At 40.1% G+C, this 10,236-nt stretch overlaps 1 protein-coding gene across 1 annotated transcript in view; it reads right to left on the reverse strand.

Annotated features, from left to right (window-relative positions):
- Positions 1 to 10,236, reverse strand: part of FCGBP (Fc gamma binding protein) — a 90,715-nt gene that overhangs the window by 74,592 nt on the left and 5,887 nt on the right. Inside the window, exons 2-4 of the mRNA XM_081217860.1 lie at positions 9,620 to 9,712; positions 7,392 to 7,519; positions 3,248 to 3,375 (exon numbers count right to left, since the gene is read on the reverse strand). The gene's annotated coding sequence lies outside the window, so the exon portion shown is untranslated. The remainder of the gene's footprint in view (positions 1 to 3,247; positions 3,376 to 7,391; positions 7,520 to 9,619; positions 9,713 to 10,236) is intronic.

A 10,236-nucleotide genomic window follows, 5' to 3' on the forward strand; every position in this document is an offset into this window, starting at 1 on the left:
CTTTGATAGGTTAATACAGTTGATAAACCTCTACCTAAACTGACCAGAGAGAGAGAGAGAAAGAGAGAGAGGACAAAAATTACCTATATTAAAAATGAAAGAGGAGGGACTTCCCTGGTGGTCCAGTGGTAAAGAATCCACCTTACAACACAGGGGATTACAGGTAAATCCCTGATCAGGGACCTAAGATCCCACAAGCCACAGGGCAACTAAGCCCGCGGGCCACAACTACTGAGCGCGCCTCAACTAGAGCCTATGTGCCACAGACTACAGAGCCCATGCACTCTGGAGCCTGCATGCCACAACTAGAGAAGAGAAAACCCGCATGCCACAAAGAAAGATCCCACATGCCTCAACGAAGATCCCACATGCCACAACTAAGACCCAGTGCAGCCAGAAATAAATAAATAAATAACACGTATGCCACCATTACATGAAAACTAGTTTAAAAAAAAAAGAATGAAAGAGGAGATGTTACTACAGAACCTATAGGCATTAAAAGGATAATTAGATAATACTACAAAAAACTCAATGTTCATAAATTTGACAACTTACATGAAATGGACCAATTCCTTGAAATACGCTAACTACCAAAACTCATCAAAGATGAAAATGATAACCTGAGAGCTCCTATAAGTATCAACATTAAAGAAATTGAATTTATAGTTAAATATCTTTCAAAAATAAATCTCCAGGCCCATGGTTTTACTGGAGAATTCTATCAAATATTTAAAGAAGAAATAACGTGAATTCTAAAAAATCTCTTCCAGAAAATAGAAGAGGAAGAAAAACTTTCCAACTCATTTTATGAGACCAGCATTACCTTGATACCAGAAACCAGAAAAAGACATTACAAGGAAGAAAATTACAAATCAATATCCCCCATGAACTTAGACACAAAAATCCCTAACAAAATATTAGTGAATCGAATCCAACAATATATATAAAAAGAATCAGTTTTAAAGGATATCATATAAAAAGGCCAAGTAGGGTTTTTTCTAGAAATACAAAGATTGTTCAACATTCAAAAAGCAATCAATGAAATTCATCATATTAACAGGCTAGAGAATAAACACTGCATGGTCATCTCAATAGATACAGAAAAAACATTTGACAAAATTGAACATCCATTCATGGTAAAAAACAAACAAACAAACAAACAAAAAACTTCAGCAAACTAGGAATAGAAACGTCCTTAACCTGCTAAAGGACATCTAGACAGATATTTAATGTTAGAAAGTCAGAATGCTTTCCATGTAATTTTGGGAACAAGAAAAGAATGTTTGCTTTCACCAATCTTATTCAATATTGTATTGAGAGTCCTGGCTGGTGCAAGAAGGAAGGAAAAAATAAATAAATATACACATTGAAAAGGAAGAAATAATATTACTCAGCCATTAAAAGGAACGAAATTGTGCCATTTGCTGAGATGTGGATGGACCTAGAGACTGTCATACAGAGTGAAGTAAGTCAGAAAAAGAAAAACAAATATCATATATTAATGCATATATGTGGAATCTAGAAAAATAGTACAGATGAACCTATTTGCAAGGCAGAAATAGAGACATAGACATAGAGAAAAAACATATGGACACCAAGAGGGGAAAGGGGAGGTGGGATAAATTGGGAGACTGGAATTGACATATATACACTAATATGTATAAAATAGGTAACTAATGAGAACCTACTGTATAGCAGAGGGGAAAAAAAAGAAGGTACAATCTGTTTGTAGGACATATATTAAGTTAACCTTAAAAATGCATTCCAATATACAGTAGGTGCAGACAAATACTGTTTGATTCCACTTATACGAGGTACCTAGAATAGTCAAATTCATAGAGTCAGAAAGTACATTGGTAGATGCCAGGGACCCCCCTCGGGGTGGGGAGGGGGAATGGGGAGTTAGTGTTCCTATCTTTTTTTTTTTTTCTGATGTGGACCATTTTTTTTTGTCTTTATTGAAGTTGTTACAATATTGCTTCTGTTTTATGTTCTGGTTTTTTAGACCTGAGGCATGTGGGATCTTAGCTCCCTGACCAGGGATCAAACCCACACCCCCTGCATTGGAAGATGAAGTCTTAACCACTGGGCCACCAGGGAAGTCCAGGGGAGTTAGTGTTTAATGAGGACAAAGTTTCAGTTTAGGAAGGTGAAAAATTCGGGAGATGGATGATGATGAGAGTTGCACAACAATGTGAATGTACTCGGTGTCACTGAACTGTACAGTTAAATATGGCTAAAATAGTGTTTTATATGATGTGACTTTTACCACAATAAAAATATATTTTAAAAAAGAAAAGGAAGAAATAAAACAATTTCGGGACTTCCCTGGTGGTGCAGTAGTTAAGAATCCGCCTGCCGGATTTTGACAGATCAAGAGGAAATACACCCAAGAAGCCCCACCCACACCTGGGCCTGATTTAGACAATGAGATTATGGACTTTGAACAGATACTATGATGGGATAAGGCTCTTGGGGACCTTGGGAGGGGGGATGTATTTTGCATGTGGTAGGGACATGATAAATGGTGGCCAGAGGGCAGACTGTGCTGGACAGGTGACCCTCATGATGCTCCTGGTTTTCACACTCTTGTGTAACCACCTCCCTTTGAGTGTGGTATAGCCTGTGGCTTGTTACCAACCAATAAAATATGGCAAAGGGGACGGATGTTCATGATTACACATATGTGATGATATGATTATGTTATTTAAAGTTACTTAAAGGCACAGTAGTACCTGTTTTTCCTCTTTCCTTTGCTCTCTTTGAGGAAGCAAGCAGCCATGTTGGGGAACCCCATGTGACAAGGAACTATAGGCAGCCTCTGAGAGCTGAAGGTGGCCTCTAGCCAATACCCAGCAAGAAACGGAAGCCCTCAGTCCTGCATCCCCAATGAACTGAACTCTGTCAACAACTCGAGTGACCTTGGAGCAGATCCTTCCACAGTTAAGCCTCAGATGAGACCACAGCCCTAGCCCTTATTGCAGCCTTACAAAACCTTAAACATAGGACCCAGTTAAACTGTGTTCAGGCTCCTGACCTGCAGAAACCATAAGATAAGGAATGTTTTTGTTTTAAGCTGCTAAGTTTGTGACAATTTGTTATACAGCAATAGATGATTAATACAGCATTTGCCTGACCCTGATAGTGAGTGTCTCCTTAAATTTTGTGCCCTAAGTGCCCCCTGTTGCCTCACCCTGGTTCCAGCTCTGGTGTGAATTGTGGTTTATGATGTGTGCAAACACAGTACCTGAATGAGCAGTGTCATTGGGCCATTCTTATCAATTTCCAGGATCTCTCCATTTTTCGTTCCCACCAGGATATGTCCATGTCCCAAAGTGATGGCACGAATTGAAGGGTTATCTTCCAAAAGCAAGCCTGAGGAGGAAAAAATGCATTTAATACTGCAAATGTTGTATTTAATATAATAAAAAATAAAGCGATTGTAATGATTAAAAAAAAAAAGAATCCGCCTGCCAATGCAGGGGACACAGTTTCCAGCCCTGGTCCGGGAAGATCCCACATACCGCAGAGCGACTAAGCCCATGTCCCACAACTACTGAGCCTGCGCTCTAGAGCCTGTGAGCCACAACTACTGAAGCCCGCACACCTAGAGCCTGTGCTCCACAAGAGAAGCCACTGCAATGAGAAGGCCATGCACCACAACGAAGAGTAGCCCCCCACTCACTGCAACTAGAGAAGGCCCGAGCACAGCAACGAAGACCCAACACAGCCAAAAATAAATAAAAATAAAATAAAAATAAATTTATAAAAAAAGGAAAGAAAACAATCTCTATTCATTGATGGCATGATGTGTAGATGATCCCAAGGAATCTACATAAATACTCTTAAAACTAGTAAGTGATTTTGACAAGGTCACAGGATAATGTGCAAAAGTAAATCATATTTCCATATACTAGGAACCAAAAATTAAAAATAAAAAAATTTTAAATACCATTTGTAAGATCATTAAGTATATGAAATACATAGGGATAATTCTGACCAAACATGTGTAAGATCTGTACACTAAAAACTAAAAAACAGTGCTGGGAGAAATTAAGGTATACCTAATAAGTGGAGAAATATACTGAGCTCATAGATTGGAAAATATAATGCTAAGATGTCAGTTTTCTCCAAATTAGTCTATAGATCCAATACGTTCCCAAATCCAATCCTGTAAGAATTTTTTACAAAAATTGAAAAGCGGATTCCAAAATTCTTATAGAAATGCTATGTATGTAGAATAAACAAAATAACTTTGAAAAATAAGGATAAAGTTGGAAGACTTCCACTACTGAACTTTAAGATTTATAAAGCTATAGTATAAAGCTTAAGACAATGTGGTATTGGTGTCAAGATAGAAAAATAGATCAGGAGAAAAAACAGTCCACAGAGAGATCCACACATGCATAGTCAATTGAATTTTGACAAAGTTTCAAGGTAATTCACTGGGAAGAGTTTTTTCAGCAAATGGTGCTGGAACAACTGGGTATCTATATGCAAAAACGTAAACTTTGATCAACACTTTGCACCATATACAAAAAACAACTCAAAATGAATCACAGATCTAAATGTAAAATATGAAACTACAAAACTTTTAGAAGAAAACATAGAGGAAAAATCTTTGTGAATTTCCATTAGGCAAAGATTTTTTAGGCAAACTGAGAGCATGACCCATTAAAAATTTGATAAAGTGGATTTAAAAATCAAGAACATCGGGCTTCCCTGGTGGCGCAGTGGTTGAGTCCACCTGTCGATGCAGGGGACACGGGTTTGTGACCCGGTCTGGGAAGATCCCACATGCCACGGAACAGCTGGGCCCATGAGCCATGGCCACTGGGCCTGCGCGTCCAGAGCCTGTGCTCCGCAATGGGAGAGGCTACAACAGTGAGAGGCCCGTGTACCGAAAAAAAAAAAAAAAAAAACAGCAAATGATTTGAAGAAGCACTCCACCAAAGAAGATGGATGGATGGTAAAAAAAAAAAAAGGCTCAACACTGTTAGTCGCTAGGTAAATTCGGATGTAAACCATACCCGTTAGAATGTCTAAAATTGAAAAGACTGATTCAAAAGTCAGGGAGTATTTGGTGAGGATGTGGAGCAATGAGAACTCTCACACTGCTAATGGGAATGTAAAATGGTACAACCACTTTGGGAATCAGTTTGGCAGCTTCTTAAAAAGTTAAACGTACACCTACCATATGACCTAGCCATTCCACCCCTAGGTATTTACCCAAGAGAAATAAAAGCACACGTCCAACTTGTACATAAATGTTCATAACAACTTTACTTGTAATAGCCAAAGACTGCCAATCAATACAATGGAATACTCAGCAATAAAAAGAAATGAACTGTTGATACACACAGTAACATGGATAAATGTGAGAATAATGCTGAGTGAAAGAGTGCATACCACATGATTCCATTTACATAAAATTCTAAAATGTGCAAATGAATGAGAGTTTTCGGACGTGGAGGTAAGGAGAGGGCAGGAGGGAGAGAGTACAAAGGGACGTGAAGCAACTTTTGAGGGTAATAGATATGTTCATTATCTTGACTCTGGTGATGGTATTTTGTGTACATGTATGCCAAAACTTATCAAATTGTATACTTTGAATATGTGCAGTTTATGGTATATCAATTATACCTGTTTTTTTAAAAGCACTATTTTAAATAGCTTGAAAAATTGTATTAGGTATAAGTCTAGCAAAATATGTGCAGTGTCTGTATACTGAAAGGGACAAACACTAAAGAAGGAAATCAAAGAAGAACTAAATAAATGGAGAGACATACCACTTTTATGAATGGGAAGACAATATTGTTAAGGTGCCAGTTCTCTCCAAATTGATCTATAGATTTAATGCAATCCAAATAAAAATCCCAGTAGCAGTTAAAAAAAACAAATTATATATATATATGTATAATATACATAAGCTATATGTATAATATGTATGTGTATACATACACACATATATAAGAATGAATATATAGAGAAAAAGAGAATGATAAAGCAAATGTGTTCAAATGTTAACATTTGGGGAATCTGGGTAAAGAGTATTTACCAGTCTTAGAAGTTTCTGTAACCGAAATTTCAAAATAAAAAGACTTTTGAGGGCTTCCCTGGTGGCACAGTGGTTGAGAGTCCGCCTGCCGATGCAGGGGACGTGGGTTCGTGCCCCGGTCCGGGAGGATCCCACATGCCGCGGAGCGGCTGGGCCCGTGAGCCATGGCTGCTGAGCCTGCGTGTCCGGAGCCTGTGCTCCGCAACGGGGGAGGCCACAGCGGTGGGAGGCCCGCGTACCGCAAAAAATAAATAAATTTATAAAAAAAAAAAAAAAAAAAAGACTTTTGAGAAGGGTTTATACTGTATTGCTTTGTTGTCTATTTTTTTTAGGTATTACATATTTTGTGAACATACGGCATATCATTAAATATTCTACACCACTTTTAAAAATTGTGATAGCCTATAATGGATGGATGGTTTAAAGGTTATTTATTGTTAGACATTTACATTTGCTCTTTCCCAGAGTTTAATACTTACCTAACATTTACTCCATATTTTTGCTGCCTTCTGAATAGTTCAGACCCCTCCCTCCACTTCTACCCTGGGACTAAGTAAAGCTCTTCCTTCCTGGGCCTTTGATAGTAATACTGGGGACAGGATAAACCTAGACCAGGTGTCATCTATCTACTATATGAAGCCCCCAGATGTGTTTTATTTGGCCTGCATGGTGTGTTTGTGTTTGAATTTATTGTCAACATTTAAAAATTAGAAGACTTCACTCGACAGGGACTTCCCTGGAGGTCCAGTGGTTAAGACTTCACACTTCCACTGCAGGGTGTGCGGGTTCAATCCCTGGTACGGGAACTAAGATCCCACATGCTGCACAGTGCGGCCAAAAAAAAAAGGACTTCACTTGAAACTCTAGTTGAAACACCAGATCTGGCAACAATGGGCCAACATTCTGGCATGGCTATTGTAGCTGGAGTTGAGTTTCAACCACTCTCTGTAGATGAGGAATAGGTTCTCTGCCAGCCCAGCTATCTTTACAGACTTGTCTGCTGGCTCCTGTATGCACTTAGCCTCACCCAGGGCTCTAAAGACACAGATTCATGAACACCCTCACTCAACACAAGAGCTGCTCAGGACTTCTGTTAGAAGGCAGTGTGGTCAAGAGGAAGAAAGCCCTGGCCTTAAACCAGGAGAGTTAAATTTTAGTCAGCTGGGTTGGTCCTGGCTTTAATATGTCCACTGTGAAATGACCTAGAAGTGTGGTTCTTAACTGGGAGATGGAGGGGAGGGTCATAATGATAGGGTGCTAGGAAAGTTGGGTCTAGCTTGAAAAATCTCCCTAAATGATTTGATGTCCTCCTTTTTGAAAACAACTGGCTTACCTGTCAAAGATCATCTGCAAATCCAAATGATAGGCTCTGGATTTGAATGCCAGGTCTACCATTTACTTGCTGTGTGATCTTGGGCAAGATCTTGGGCACCTCTCTGAGCCTGGTTTCTCATGTAGGACCTGAAAAAGAAAGAAGACAACAGTTCCCATTTCAAATCCCACTTGAATCTGAGATTAAATCATGATATATATAAGACACGTAAGAGTCCCTGGCACAAGGTAAGGACTCTGTATAAGTGGTTGCTTTTACTACCCCCTAAGATTGTTGTGAAGATTAAATGAGATAATGAGGTAAAATGCTTAGCAAAGAACCAGGTACATGGTCAGTGTTCAGGAAAGGGCTACTTATGATTATTCTCCATAAAGATTCCAAAGGGATACATTGATTTATCATTGCCAAAGGTAGCAAAGAGAACGTGGAGACAATTTGACTGGGCTTGGGGGAATAACTTATAGACTCTAAGACTCAAGTAAAAATCTGGGATGCCTTTTGGGTGTTAGACAGAGATATGAAAGATGGAACTGAGGGTTGTCAATGCAGAGAAAAAAGGAAGGATTTGTTGCCATTGTTTTCCCTTTTTTGTGGAACTAAAAACGCTGGGACCTTAAACTAGGAAGACAGGGACCAGATCTGATTAATCTCTGGGTTCCCCCTGTGTAGGGCTGACACTGAGCAGGAACCACTGACTTTCTTTGACTTAGTGGAAGTGACTTTCTCTTGTCTGAGCCTCAATTTCCTCATCAGTAAAATGAGGAAAAGGAAACCTACCCCTGAAAGTGTTGTAAGGATTCAGAGATCACGGTTTGGAAATTGCCTGGCTAAAAGTACTCACACAAAACGGTGTCTAGTGTGACAACCCATCACACACTGCTGAGAATGGGGAAAAAAATTTTTTTACATTCTTTTTTTATATTCTTTTCCATTATGGTTTATCACAGGATACTGAATATAGTTCCCTGTGCTATACATTAGGACCTTGTTGTTTATCCATTCTAAATGTAATAGTTTGCATCTACCAACCCCAAACTCCCAGTCCATCCCTCTCCCTCTCCCATCCCCCTTGGCAACTATAAGTCTGTTCTCTATGTCTGTGAGTCTGTTTCTCTTTCGTAGATAGGTTCATTTGTGCCATATTTTAGATCCCACTCATAAGTGATATCATATGGTATTTGTCTTTCTCTTTCTGACTTCACTTAGTATGATAATCTCTAGTTGTATCCATGTTGCTGCAAATGGCATTATTTTGTTCTTTTTTATGGCTGAGTAGTATTCCATTGTATATATGTACCACACCTTCTTTATCCATTCATCTGTCGATGGACATTATGTTGTTTAGGCTACTGTGAATAGTGCTGCTATGGACATAGGGGTGCATGTATCTTTTACAATTATAGTTTTGTCTGGTTATATGCCCAGGAGTGGGATCGCTGGATCATATGGTAATTCTATTTTTAGTTTTCTGAGGAACCTCCATACTGTTTTCCACAGTGGGTGCATCAACTTACATTCCCACCAACAGTGCAGGAGGGTTCCCTTTTCTCCACACCCTCTCCAGCATATGTTATTTGTAGACTTTTTAATGATGGCCATTCTGACCGGTGTGAGGTGGTACTTCATTGTAGTTTTGATTTGCATTTCTCTAATAATTAGTGACATTGCACAAAAAGTTTTTTATGACAGACTATATCAAATGTATGCTCCACCGGTGGGAGTGTAAGTTAGTACTATAGTTTGACAGTGTCTGCTAAAGCTAAACACATACCTGCCCTGGAGTATATTCCCATGTTTACCAAAGAAATGTATTAGAATATTCATAGCATCAGTATAGCCCCAAACAGGAAAATATCCAGTTTTAGGCATATTCACACAATGGAAACCATACAGAAATGAAAATGAAAGAACTATCCCTACACACAATATGAATCTCACAAACATAATGTTAAGTAAAAGAAGGTAAAAACACAGTACACACTGTATGGGTCCCTAGAGAGTTTGAAACAGACAAAGTAATCCATGCTGTTAGAAATCAGGTAAATGATAACTTTCAGAGGGGATGAGGGTGGCAGAAAGAGCATGTGCGGAGCTTTTGGGGGCTTCTCTGTTTGGTTTCTTGATCTGAGTATTGGTTATATGGGTGTGTTCACTTTGTGTAAATTCGTTGAACTGCACACTAATGACATGTATACTTCTCTGTACTTATACTTGAGTAAAAAGTTTACTTGAGAAAACTGTAGCTGGTGTGATGAACAGCGGCCAGGAGAACAGGCTTTGAGGACAGACAGATCTGGGGCCCCGCGCTCTGGTTTCTTTCCCTGTAAAAGAGGGAACATAATGTCTGTCAAGATTCGATGAAGTGAGCACGTAAGACTTAAGCACAGGGCCTGGTCTATATAGGCCTGCAGTTCTCCTGCGTGATCCAACTCCTGGCACCGCTGCCTCACCTTCTCCAGCCCTAATGCGTGGGTTCTACTTGATTCACGGTAATGAAGTAACTGGTAATGGCGGGCTTGGGGCTCCTCACCCCCGGGATGGAGCCCGGTAAAAAGTGTCATTCTCAGGGGCAGCCCCCGTCTTCCCGCCCCCGCGCAGGGGGCAATCCTCGGCTGCAGCCTACTTGGAAACCCCCTAAAAGAGCCCCTCTGCGAAACCCGGCCAAAGGCAGCTCCAGCCCCGCCACTAAAGATAAAAGAGCACTTTGCCATCAGACTCTGACAGATCTCTGGGAAACTCCTCAGGTCAAAGAGCAACGAGGGCAGCGCCGCCTGCCGGCGAGAACACCCGCGCGCGAGAATGCCGTGCGAGACTGCGCCAAGGCGCGCTATTGCACACGCGCACC

This window comes from Mesoplodon bidens, assembly GCF_964165515.1.
Source record: "Mesoplodon bidens genome assembly, chromosome: 18".
In the NCBI taxonomy this organism is placed as follows: domain Eukaryota; kingdom Metazoa; phylum Chordata; class Mammalia; order Artiodactyla; family Ziphiidae; genus Mesoplodon; species Mesoplodon bidens.